Source organism: Tupaia chinensis, unplaced genomic scaffold, assembly GCF_000334495.1.
Source record: "Tupaia chinensis unplaced genomic scaffold, TupChi_1.0 Scaffold000511_1, whole genome shotgun sequence".
Classification (NCBI taxonomy): domain Eukaryota; kingdom Metazoa; phylum Chordata; class Mammalia; order Scandentia; family Tupaiidae; genus Tupaia; species Tupaia belangeri.
Genome location: NW_006160024.1, coordinates 3,707,673 through 3,721,231, shown reverse-complemented (window position 1 = coordinate 3,721,231; position 13,559 = coordinate 3,707,673). Strand labels below are relative to the sequence as shown.

Sequence of the window (13,559 nt, the reverse complement as noted above, 5' to 3'; positions counted from 1 at the left end):
TATATATATATATATATATATAATCATCAGGAAATTCATGATGCATTTTTGTGTAGAGAAACAGAAAAATACATCCTAACTTTCTCAACGACCTAATATAAACATATATCTTTATGTTCTGCTTTATTTCTCAGAGTCCTCTAGTGTATGGTTCACATCTGAGAAAGACAGCCTCCTCTCCCTTAGGAATAATGGCCAGAGAGACAGAGAAAGAGAGAGACAGAAAACGAGAAATCACCCCCTGGGAGTTGGCCCACAATCCCTTCTCATTCATTTTTTCTCTTGGGCATGAATGCACATGCACCCTGAGTACATTTTTAGTCACCAGGTCTAGGACTTGAACAATGGTTGACTACATGGGAATCCAGGGTTGTAACTATTACACCATCTGTTTATCCCAATGTTTTTGTATATATTTGCAAACCCACAATATATTAGTATTCATGTTTGCCTTTAACAGTCAATTTTTTTAAGCAAATTGCAAACCTAGAAAAAGAATGTTGTGTTTACATACCATCTGCCATTTATAATACTCTGCATCTGTTTTTAGAAAGATTTTTTGCTATAGGGTGTGTGCGTTCGCTGGAGAGAGACAGAGAGACAGAAAATGAGAAATCACCCCCTAGAGTGGATGGCCATGTCACCATTCATTCTCTTCTTCTCTTCCATTCTCCTCTTGGGATAGTGGGCATGCACACACATGCGCTCAGGATTTTTAAGCCACCAGGTTCGGGACTCGAACCAAGGTTGACTATATGGGAGTCCAGCGACAACCATTATGCTGGTCCTACTCTGCATCATTTGTGCTTCTATTGATAACATTTTCAACCTATGCAGGTTTGATGGAATTCACTGTTCTTTCTATCTTCCCCTATCTTTAGGTGCCTTTATCTTTTTTTTTTCTTCTTCTTCTTCAATTTCTAGACAGTGCTTGCTCTTGCTAGAGAAAGACAGAAAGAGGGAGAAGGAGGAATCACTCCCCAGTGGGATGTGATCGTGGTGTAATCTCTTCTTCTCCATTTCACCATCCTGTCAGGATTTAGGGCACAAGCAGCTGGTGCATTTTTCAAGCCACTGAGTTGGGATTAGAGTCATGGTCAGCCATATGGACTTCAGGTTCCTTTACCACTATGCTACTGGACTGGCTTATATTTTCATTTTGAAGAATATATTTACTAAATATAGAAGGCGCTGCCTGTGGTCTGCTTTACATTTTCTTTTCTCATGAAAGACTGTAGTTACTGTTTTTATTGCTCTCTAGGAACTTTGCCCCACCATCTAGGTGCTTTTTACTTTTTGTCCCTATGATCAGTTTTCATGAGTTTGATTAGAATGTGCTTAAGTGTTATTTACTTTATGTTTATCCTGTTTGGAGTTTGTTGAGCTTTTTGGATCTGAGGCTTGATGATATTCATCAGCTTTAGAAAATTTTCTGTCTTGGTTTCCTGATTTTCTGCTTATAATTCTATGGATTATTATTTTAAACTGGACTCAGCTGGGCAGTTCATCCAATCTTTCTTACAATTTGACGTTGGAATTTCTTATAACTTGATGTTCAGATGCAAGCTGGGTACACGCACACACACACACACACACACACACACACACACACACACAGCTCAGTTAATATGGGCTAGGGCTCCCTCAGGAGTTGGCTGACTGTAGTCTACGCTAGAATGGATTTACCTTTGACAACTGGACTTCTTTCATGTGGTTTCTGATTTTCTTGCAGTCTAGGTGAGATTTAACCCCATGGTAGGTGTTGAGGATCGTGCAAGGGCATCTGGAGGCCTAGGTTGGAGCTGACATTGCATCCTGCCTGTCCCTATCTATTGGAAAAATCAAGTCACAGGCTTACCTTGTATCAAGAGGAGAGCAGAGAGACTCTAGCTCTTATAGGAGGAAATGCAAAATCTTTTGCATGGATGGCGAGTTGCTGGAGGAAAGGGGAGCTCCTCCAGAAAGCATGATATCCACAGTGCAGTGAGAGGAGCTAGATTAACTTGCTGAGAAGACAGTGGCTACTATCTGGAGAATATTTCTCTTTGATGGCAGGAGGGACACCATGCTGACTATGTTTCCAGCCTCTGAGTCCATGGCATGAAGAAACTCACCAACAGTTGTAGACCAACAATGTTACTTAGAAACTGTAGAATTAGGAAATGCTCCTAAGATTTTGTTAAGAAGTGGCTGATCAGTGTCCCAGCTAAGTTACATAAAATTCCAACTTGTGAGTCATCAGGAATTTGGAGTTGGTGCGATATCGGAGAAGATTTATGCCAATATATAGCTTGCCTTTCACAATTTTACATATTGGCACATAGACCTAGTTCACTTAACTTGTTGCCCACAGAGGCCTTGTGGTTCTAGCTGTTTCCCTTTAAGACAGGGAGCTTAAGCACTGTTAATGCTCTCTATGGTCTCAAGTTCTTGTGGGCAGGAAGGTGTGCAGAGCTCACAGTAAAGGTTTCTAGCTCCTTCCTTGATAAAATAAAAACCTACAACCTTCAAGAACAGCTACTGTCCAAGATAATGAGCACAAGTCTTGTTTACTTTCTTCTGGAGTGGAGAGGCAAGGCTAGGCTCCCACAGATCAGTGTGGATTTTCGCCACCGCTCAGCACATTGCTCACTATTACCAACTGTCCCTAGTCACAACAGAGGTCCAAGATTCAGGAGATCCCTGCTGATAAGCTGAATTTTCACTTTTTTCCATTAATTCTAAGATCAGACTTCCTTCTTTGTTCTTTGTGGGATTTATTTGCCTCCTAATGGCAGTTCCGTGACATAGCAAATAGCAGAAATTTAGATATTGGATCCCAGTGAATTTTTACTGTGAGCTTATTACCCATCTTCATGTAAATTATATTATGGTATGTTTCACTATGAAGAACACAATTATTCCTGCCCTCAAAAAATCAGTCACCTATTTGACGAATGAGGACAAATAGATCCAGCAGATCAGAAAATACATTGGTCATGAGAATTGAGCACTAAGTATTGCGATCTATGTGAGATATCAAAGATATGGTTTTGGGAAAGCGAGTGTGGGCCAGGAGGGAACATGCAGGGCATAACGACAGGGGGTGGGTGGGAAGCTGCAGGCTCCTGGTCTAGATCTGTCAGCTGAGCTTCATTCCTCCCAGTTCTTCTAGAACTGTCTCTGAGAACTAGCACAGCTGCACCAGTCAGGGGCTGCTAGCCCTGAACCAGCATCTGATGTGGCTTGTGCTCTAAGCTATACCACACTGAGTGACCAAATTTTATCATTTAGACCAGTAATGACATGTTTTTTACTATTTTTAACATTAGCTCATTTTAATAACATAATTTATTTATATGGCCACATGTGGTTAGCATGGACCATATGAGATAGCCTGGTTTTAGGCACTAAGAATCAGCAATATCATCAGAACAACTAGGCTGCTAAACATTAGTGTATTGTTTGTCCTGTGGCTGCTATACCAAGTTGGGGGTGTAGTGTGGCCAAGGTAGATGTAGCAGGTGAGTGGTCTTCCCTGGTTTCTCCTGCTTCCAGGCAAGTGATGGAAACTTTCTCTTAGAGAGGTTGGGAGCGAAGCTAGAGGCTGGAGCTTTCAATTTTTTGGAATCTAGAGATGGACTTAAAAGCAAACATTCCTCAGTATTAATGATGTCCACTCTATGCTCTTCATAGTCATGAATGGCCTGAGTGGTCAGGGTGCTGACTGCTGGAAGCAGTCAAGAGAACAAGAATGTGCATGTCCAGGTCCAGTGCATGCCCACCTGATGTTGACCTCACTGAAGATGCAGTGACCAATCACTGAGCAGAGCTTAAGTGGCATAGAGGGGCTTTGGCAACATGCAAGGCAACAGCAAAAGGTGGAGACCTGGGCTTCTAGCTTCTGGACAGACAGCACATTCTGTGTCTTGGTCCAGGATAAGATGCTTGATAACATATGTTATAATACATTTTATCTTTTAAGGGAAAAAAATCATATGTTCTGTATTACTTATTGGCTCTTATAGTACAAGAGGACTTTTTAAAAAGGTCCTTTTCATTTCCCGGTCTTCTTATTTCCTATTATGGTTTCCTTGGCCTTTGCAGTTGTATCCAGTCCTATAGTCATGTGACTCTCTCCTCATTCAGAGCCTCTAGATTTTAGCACTAAGAACTTTCCTGATCATTGCCAATAGTCTCATACTTCAAAATGCTATAACCCAGGGCTTTATTTCTTCACTTTTTTCTGAAAGTTTATTTTATTATTATTTTTTTATGAGAAAGATTGACAGAGAGACAGAGAGACAGCATTGCCAAGAAGTTCTTATCATTGTGAATCAGTCCAGGCTTCATCCAGCTCCAGGTCATGGGCACACATATGTCCTATGTACTTGGTGATGTCTCTGGACTTGAACTTGGAACCTTCTCCTGTGGGTTATCCTCACAGAGATTTGCCCTTAATTGGTGTGCCTGCTTCATTATTGTTTTCCTTGATATACTTTATTAATTCCTTAAACCAATTTATTTACTCTTGTTTATACCAAGTGACGCTGCAGAAAATTGCACCTACGTGGCACTCTCTCTTACTACTCCTAGAGTATCAGTACTTGGGGTTAAACATTGTCTGACTCATGTGCAAGAATTCCTCACACTTTGACTTGGTCCTAAAAACCCTGTCGCTGGGCAAAAAGCCATTAAATGCAAAAACATGTCCAGTTTTTTCTTTTAGGAGGGAAGAATATAGTGCATTACACTCAACTCAAGCATATTAACTATTTTCAGCATTGAAAAGTACAACTGGACAACACAAAACAAAATTATAGGAGCAACATGTATCATTTTGAAATTAATAGTTTGTATGTAAACCATAAAATAATGAACATTCATTACACGCAACAAGAGAAAAGATCTCACAGTGAGCAGTGCCTGGAGAAGGTGGTACATCACTCTTGCAAGGCAGAGGAGGGTCTGATGACTGACCTCAGGAAGGCATTTGATATCAGGACCAAGTGCATCCAATTATAATTTTCTATTTGTAAGCTTTGATACTAGCAGTGCCTCATGGGGAAGTGTATGCCATATTTGTAGAATAAGTAGGACATAAGTTGGGAACAAAATGCTTCAAATATACACAGATCGCTCACAGACATGCAAACTAAACTATCTTATAAAATGTTGTCTCTCCATCACTCTTTCTCGTATTACTATTGGTTTAAATGGACACATAATAATTATACGTCCTCATGGTACCTGTGGTACATAAATACGTTACATAAAACATGATATATAATTATAAGGCACAGTGTGGTCTTTTAATTTACATACACAAAGTACAATAATCAAGTAGGGGTAACTAGGATATCCACCATCTCAAATATTTATTGTTACTTTGTGTGGGAACATTCAAAATCCTCTCTTGTAGCTCAACTGAGGTGTGAGATGAATTATTGTTAACTATAGCTACCCTATTGCATTGCCCTTTCTTGATATTTTGGTATACCCAATGATAGCACCTGATTTAAATTTCTTCCATGTGATGCTCTATAATGTGAAACTATTGTATAAAAAAATCAGTGACAGTTGTGTCTATATCAAACCATAATATAGAAATATCATTTTGTACAATGTATTTTTTTCACTTTATTTGGGACAAAAGATGTGTGATAATGACAAAAATTAACAACATAAATTAGTTTTTCTGGTGAACATCTTCAATAAAAATGTCATCAATTGTAATATAAGTCTGGATTTTCAACGACTAGTTGTATGCCAAAAACCTTATTGTCGAATATAGACTCTGTGCGTGATAATCATAATTTGACAAATGAAATTAATAATTTTTTACACAGAATGTTAATGGTATTACTCTGGTCCTGATGATCAAGAGTGATGGGAATAAAAGAAAGTGATTTTCAAACTGTAATCTGAATTTTGTTGCTAGAATAGGAAAAAGAGTAATACAAAACATCTGTTAAAAAGTAAAGAATATCGGGACCAGCATTTAGCGTAATGGCTATGTCGCTGGACTCCCATGTAGTCGGTTATGTCGCTGGACTCCCATGTAGTCCACCGCGGTTCAAGTCCTGGACCCGGTGGCTTAAACTCACGCCGGGCACGTGTGCATGCATGCCCAAGATCCCGAGAGGAGAATTGAAGAGAAGTGATTGCGGCGTGGCCATCACCCCTAGGGGGTGATTTCCTGCTTTCTGTCTCTCTGTCTGTCTGGCGAGCAAAAACCTCTCCAAAAAAAGAGAAAAAAAAAGTAGAGAATACCCCTTTTTAGATTGATAGATAAGCCATCTGTATTTCATAAGTGAAACCAGATGAGACATTAAACAGTCTTTTAATTTTTTCATGCTTTCTTGAGCCCCCAAAGCCACCTTCTTTTACTTATTTGTTGACTTGATGAGTATAATTTCTGATGAAGGAACTTTTAGAGAAGCACTGGAGAATTTTTTATTTCAATTTCTCTTCAGTCTGGAGCCTTGTCTTGATAAGAGAAGGAAGATTCAGATTCTTTCCCTTATTCCAGCCAAATATTCTATCTGTAAGAGGCTCCTTTTCCCAAGTGCTAGCTTGATGTTTAATATTTGGTAGCCATCCTGCAATCCCAGAGAAATTAAGGAGCAACAGGTATACCTTGCAATCCCAGAGATAGAAGAACCAACAGGCAGGCTGGTCCTGCAGCACTGTCCATCAACAGAGACCTCCCCTCCCCAACACCAGCCTGCTTTGAGGAAGGAGAGGCTCTCCAGCCCACGTGGCATTTAAGTGCACCTCTCTCCCCCTGGAAAGTAATCTACCATCTTATATGCTACTTGTTAGTTCAACCTCCATCCACGTTGGGATCAAGTAGTTTTGGGTATACAAGAGCCAAACACCTGAAAAAAAAGGAGTCTCTGGAGAATTTCTTTTTTTATAACTCCCTTAGCAGTAAAAAGAGAAAAACTTTCCTGTGAATATTTGAAACCTAAACTCCTACTGTGGATTATATAGAGTAGTTTTCTGAATTGAGTGAGGGAGAATAGACATCTTCATTTTCCTATTGTGAGTTTTGGCCCGGTGGTACAGTTCTACGGGTGTAGCTTTCTGACTCACCAGCTTTCTGTCACAATAGAAGTGACTTTCCTGATCCTAGAAAGCATATGAGATTTGAGCTAGGGGAGCGAGTGCTGGTTGCCAGAGGGTACTTCTCTGGTTTTACCAGCTTGGTCCACCTAATCCAAGGAAATTAATATTCTGCTTAACCAGCCATGGTGACCTCTCTAATATCCAACTGATTCAATAACAGAATAAGTTCAAAGAAATCTCTAGACTCCTTCCTGTGCTTCTCAACTTGTGGGTAAGCCATGCGTGAGGCTGTACTCTTCTCCCACTATGCCCTTGATCTTCCCCTTTCCTCAATAACCTCTAGCACACACAATGCTTGGTCTGACTGGGTCACTTAAAACTATTACCAGATGGAAGGAACCAGCAGTTAGCGTAATGGCTATGTTGTTGGACTCCCACGTAGTCGACCGCGGTTCATGTCCTGGACCCGGTGGCTTAAAACTCACGCCGGGCGCGTGTGCGTGCGTGCCCAAGATCCCAAGAGGAGAATGGAGGAGAAGGGATTGTGGCGTGACCAGCCCCCCTGGGGGGTGATTTCTCGCTTTCTGTCTCTATGTCTCTCTCTCTGTCTGTCTGGCGAGCGCACGCGCCCTACAGTGAAAATCTCTCAAACAAACAAACAAACAAACAAACAAACAAAAAACTATTACCAGATGGAGAAACTGGGCCGTGTTGTATGAAATATTCAGCTTTGGGATCTCGACCTCTAAGGTTGGAGACATATCCTGAGGTGTAGAATGAAGCCATCTATGAGTAATGTATGAAAAGAGAAATCTTTCTTTTTTCATTGATCTGATAAATATTTATGTGGACCCTTCATTTGTTCCAGACACTGTGCTAGGTGTGTAAATTACAAAGAAAAATTAAACATAGTATCTAATATCAGAGAACTAATTCAAAGGGAAGAAAACTAAGACACAAACTCCCAGTACATACAGTTGATGAGAAGGACACAGAGTAGTTGGGCCCATCCATAACTAGGAATGATAAGTGGGAGCTGTCTCCACTGAACTGAGTTTGAAAAGGTGAATTCAAATCAGCAAGGAAAAGTGAGGGAGAAGAGGAGTCCTCAAAGTATACAGTTCTTGAGGCTTTCTTTTATTTATCATTTATTTAATTTTATGTTTACATTTAATCACTATACATCTTTACAATTTATGAAACTGCTTTTTCCAGCATGAACACAGTGCATATAATTCAAGACAAAGACATTACCATATACGTTTTAATTAGCAAATGACTTTTATTTTTTGTTTCAATTGAATGTATTGTTATTTTGCCTTGCTCCCCTCCTCCCCTTACCCACCCCTGTAGTACCCCTGTTTTTACTATTTCTAGTATATACAGTTGCCCTTTCTGTTGCTGTACCTCCCAAACTTTCTGTTTCTGCTTTATAGTGCAGACAACCAGTAGATATTAAATAGGCACATAAAAAGTCTCTCTCACTCTCTTTTTTTTTTTGGAGAAGTTTTCGCTATGGGGCACATGCGCTCACCAGACAGAGAGAGACAGAGAGACAGAAAGCGAGAAATCACCCCCCAGGGCAGATGATCACGCCACAATCCCTTCTCCTCTATTCTCCTCTCGGAATCTTGGGCACGCACGCACACGCACCCAGTGTGAGTTTTAAGCCACCGGGTCCGGGACGCGAACCGCGGTCGACTACGTAGGAGTCCAGTGACGTAGCCATTACGCTAACTGCTGGTTCCCTCTCTTTTTTTATTAAGAGAGAGATTTTGCTATAGGGCTCATGTGCTCACCAGAGACATAGAAAGAGACACAGTGACAGAGACAAATAAAGCAATATATTAACCCCTGGGTGGGGGGATGGCCATGCTGTAATTCCTTCTCTTCCATTTTCCTCTCTGGATTTTAGGCACATGTGTATGCACAAGTGCCCAGCATGAGTTTTAATCCACTGGGTCAAGGACTCAAACCATGGTCAACTACACGGGAGTCCAGTGATGTAACCATTATGCCATCTGCTGGTCCCCGAAGTCTGTTTTCCATGGTCTGGTTTGCTCCGCTTAGCATTAAGTCTTCCATTATTTGTCTACTTTGTATCAAATGACAGTGTCTCTCTTTTTTTTAATGGCTGGGTAGTAGTCCATATAGTACATATGCCATTTTTTTCAATCAACTTATCTAATTTTGAAAATTTGGGTTGATTCCATGTTGTAACAATTGTAAATAATGCTACAATAAACATGAATGTGCAAATATTTTTCTGAGTGAGTGTTTTCCTGACTTTTGAGTAAATATCTAAGAGTGGAATTACTAAGTTGTGTGGTACCTGCTTGAATTCCCTGTACATTCTGGTTATCAGTCCCTTATCTGAGGTATAGTTTGCAAATATGTTTTCCCAGAGAGCTGTCTTCTCACTTAAATTATTGTTTCTTTTTCTGTGCAAAATCTTCTCAGCCTAATATAGTCCCATTGTCTATATATGCATTATTTTTGAGAGGTATTGGCCATAGGGTAGCCTATCCACAATAAGCCCATATGATCAAATGGTTTTTATCTTTCCTTTGTTAATGTAATGTATTGCATTTATTGTTTTGAGTATGTAGAACCATCCTTGCAACCCTGGAATAAAGCCTACTTGGTCATGATGTATAATCTTTTTGATATGTGTTGAATACAATTTGGTAGTATCTTGCTGAAAATTTTTTATCCATATTCATCAGGAATATTGGGCCAAAGTTTTCTCTTTTTTTGTTATGTCCTTGTCTGTTTCTGGAATTAAGATGATGGAGGTTTGTAGAATAAATTTTGGAGGGTTTCTTCCTTTTCACTCTTTAGAAATAGTTTGAAGAGAATTAGGGTTAGTTCTTGTTTAAAAGTTTTATGGAATTCAGAAGTAAAGCCATTCGGACCTGAACTCTTTTGTACTGGGAAAGTATTTATTACTGATTCAATTTTATTGCTTGTTATGGTTATATTCAGACATTTTGTTTCTTCCTGGTTCAATCTTGATAAGTTATACATATCTAGAAATGTGTTCATCTTATCTATTTTTTTCTTGTTTGTTGGTGTATAATCACTTTCAGCATTCTCTAATGATATTTGTATTTTTGTTATGTCTGCATAATAATGCATGTTTTCTTGCTGATTTTATTTATCTGGTTCCTTTCTTCCTCTTCTTTTTTTCCCCCAACTGATTCAGTCTCTTTTTATTCTTTTGGTAATCTCTTCCAGAGTTAACTACTTCCACTGCAGGTGATGAAAAGGCTCCACTTCAAAGGTTGGCATGGCTATAAGCATGGTCTTTCCCTTTTCCATAACTCACAATTAAAACTTTTGATTCTTGCTGTTTGTTTGTTTGTTTTTTGTTTTTGTTCATATTCTAGCAACGGAAGTAGTTTTCACCACAGAAGTTATTTGAAGACAGTCTTATGCTTTCTAGTGGTCGTTTATAACCAGGTTCTAGCTTCTTCAGGACCACTACGTGATGGATTTAGTTTAAATGTATTAAACTAACAGGCATTCTCTCAAATAAGTTAAATGCATTTTATATTTAGACAACCTACAGAACATGTTTTTTTTTTTCCCCCTAAAAAAACAATGCCTCCACTCCAAATAAATCACAGTTAAAATAAATGAAGAGCTCAAGATGACATCAGTTCCATTTGTCTTTAGTCCTGGTGCTTTGTGGATGACAAGCAGCAGTCAGTTATTATGACAGGTAATAGATCCAAAGTAATTGCCAAATTCATTAACATTTTTTCATTTCTAAACCATTCTTAAAAAAAATCATAAATTAAGTCACACCATCCTCATGGTAGTTCAGCTGAGCAACCATGCCATCTGTATTCATGTTTTCACCAATAAAGAACTATTAGATTTTGAAATCAGCAAGAAAATGCTTGTTCTGCAGCCCCTGTCATAAACAGTTTTACTCTTTCTGGTCTCTGTTCTTCAAGTTTGCCTTTGATTGATTTCATGTAATCTTTGATGTACTTCTTGTAGGCTTCTTTTGTGAAGCTGGTTTTCTGCAAGTGATGGTTCATGACAATGTCAACACCAGTGACTCCTGAGCTTTCACTACCTTCACCCTCTGGGTGAAGTGGAGGCATTCCCACCAATGAGTGAGGCATCAAGGTTACTCTCTGTCCTACTGGACCATCTTTCTCTCCACCTCTGCAATCCCTTCTCCTCCATTCTCCTCTCGGGATCCTGGGCACGCACGCACACGCGCCCGGTGTGAGTTTTAAGCCACTGGGACCGGGACGCAAACAGCGGTGGACTACGTGAGAGTCCAGCGACATAGCCATTACGCTAACTGCTGGTTCCCTGAACTCCTGGATCTTGTAAATGTCAGAGAACATCTCATCTGTGGCTGACGAGGTCCAGATAACCATGATGCCTGCTGGAAGGAGAGTACCCCAGCACTTGCTTAGGAGCTCTAGGCTCTGAGTGAGCACAGTGCAGTGGAGCACCACTAGGGGCTGGGAGTGGTGGTGGTGGAGGGGAGAGGGCAGAAAAGCTTATCTGGTTCCTTTCTCAGTACTCTTGATTAATCTAGCTATCAAAGAACCAGCTTCTGGTGTTTTTAAAATTTTCTGTACAGTTCTTTTGCTCTCTATTTCATTTATTTCTGCTCACATCTTCATCATTTCTTTTCTCCAGGAATTTTTTTGGGATTTTGTTTTTGGTTTTCCGGTTCTCTGAGTTGTGTTGTAAGATTGTTTATTGGCCGCGTATGCTTTTGCTTGTGGGCATTAATTGCTATGAGCTTTCTTATTATAACTGTGTTTGCTGTGTCCCATAGGTTAGAAATACTTGTGTGTTCATTATCACTGGTTTCTATGAACCTTTCCATTTCCATCTTAATTTCTTTCTTAGTTGTAAAGTCATTCAGATGTAGGTTGTTTAGTTTCCATGTATCTGTGTATTTCTGAGGGCTCTTTCTGTAGTTGATTTCTAGTATTATTCCATCATGGTCAGAAAAGATGCTGGTTATAGTTTGAATACATTTGAATTTGTAAAGACTTGTTTTGTGCCCTATCATGTGGCCAATCTTGGAAAATATTCCATGCGGGGGTGAGAAAAATGTATGTTTTGTGGTTGTTGGGTGAAATCCTCTGTGGGTGTCTATCAAGTCTATTTCATGTATGGTATTATTTAGATGTTGTATCATCTGTTTGTTTATTTTTGGTCTAGATAGTGTGCCCAGAGGAGACAGTGGGGGATGTGATTATTGCATTGCAGTCTATCTCTCCTTAGAGCTCTAATAGTATCTCTTTGAAGTATTTAGGTGCTCTAGTGTTGGGCGTATGGATATTTACAAGTATTGTATCTTCTTGGTGAACAATCCCTTATAGTTTTACTTAATGTCCTTCCTTGTCCCTTCTTAAATCTTTTATCTTAAAGTCCATTTTGTCTGATATCAATATCTCAACTCGGCCTTGCTTTGGTTTCCATTTAGATGGAATATGTTTTTCCAGCCCTTCACTTTCAGTCTATCCATGTGGTGTGTTTCTTTTAAGCAGTGCATAGATGGCTTCTGTTTTTATATTCATTCAGCCAATCTGTGTCTTTTAATAGGAGAATTTAATCCATTAATATTCAACATTATTATCGATATTTGAGGACTTTTTTCCTGTCATTTTGTTAACCATTTTCTTGGTTGTTTTTGTTCTCTTATTTCTGTTTGTTTCTTTTTTTTCTGATTAAATACTTCCCTCAGTACTTCTTACAGAGCGGGTCTAGTATGGTGAATTATTTCAGTTTTTGTTTATTTGTGAATCCCCCTTTTTTGGTTCTTCCCATTTGAAGGATAATCTTGCTGAATATAGTATTCTTGGTTGAAATTGTTTTTCTCTTAATCTTTTGAATACATCTTCCCATTTTTTCCTTGCCTATATTGTTTCAGTTGAGAGATCTGATGTTAGCCTAATGGGGTAAACTGTATAAGTAACATGACATTTCTCTCTTGCCCTTTTTAGAATACTGTCTTTATGTTTTATTTTTACCACTCTGGCAATGATGTATAGGGGAGGATCTTTATGTGTTGATTCTTCTTGGGGTCCTTTTTAATTCTTGGGTCTGTATTTCTCTATGAATCTTTATAATTGGAAAATTTTCAGATAATATTTCATGAAAGAGTTTTTCCATGTCTTTAGCAGATTCTTCACCTTCTGGAATACCCATTATATGGATATTTGGACATTTCATAGTGTCTAGAATTTCCCGTTTGTTGTTCTCATTTTTCTTGGTTATTTTTGTTTTTGTTTTTTCTTTTTGGTGGTTGGGTCTATGTTGGAGGCTTTGTCTTCAGGTTCAGAAATTCTTTCTCCTGCATGGTCTAATCTGCTATTAATGCTTTCCAGGGAGATTTTACTTTCTGTTATTGCATTCTTCATTTTCAGAATTTCTGTTTTATTCTTTTTTAAGGTGTCTATTTCTTTATGAAATTCCTCTTTCATATCCTGAAATGATTTTCTCATTTCCTAGAAATGATTGTGTAT

At 39.0% G+C, this 13,559-nt stretch overlaps 1 pseudogene; it reads right to left on the bottom strand.

The window, feature by feature from the left end:
- Positions 1-10,804: 10,804 nt before the first annotated feature.
- Positions 10,805-11,250, bottom strand: LOC106735741 (translationally-controlled tumor protein pseudogene; annotated as a pseudogene).
- Positions 11,251-13,559: the final 2,309 nt, after the last annotated feature.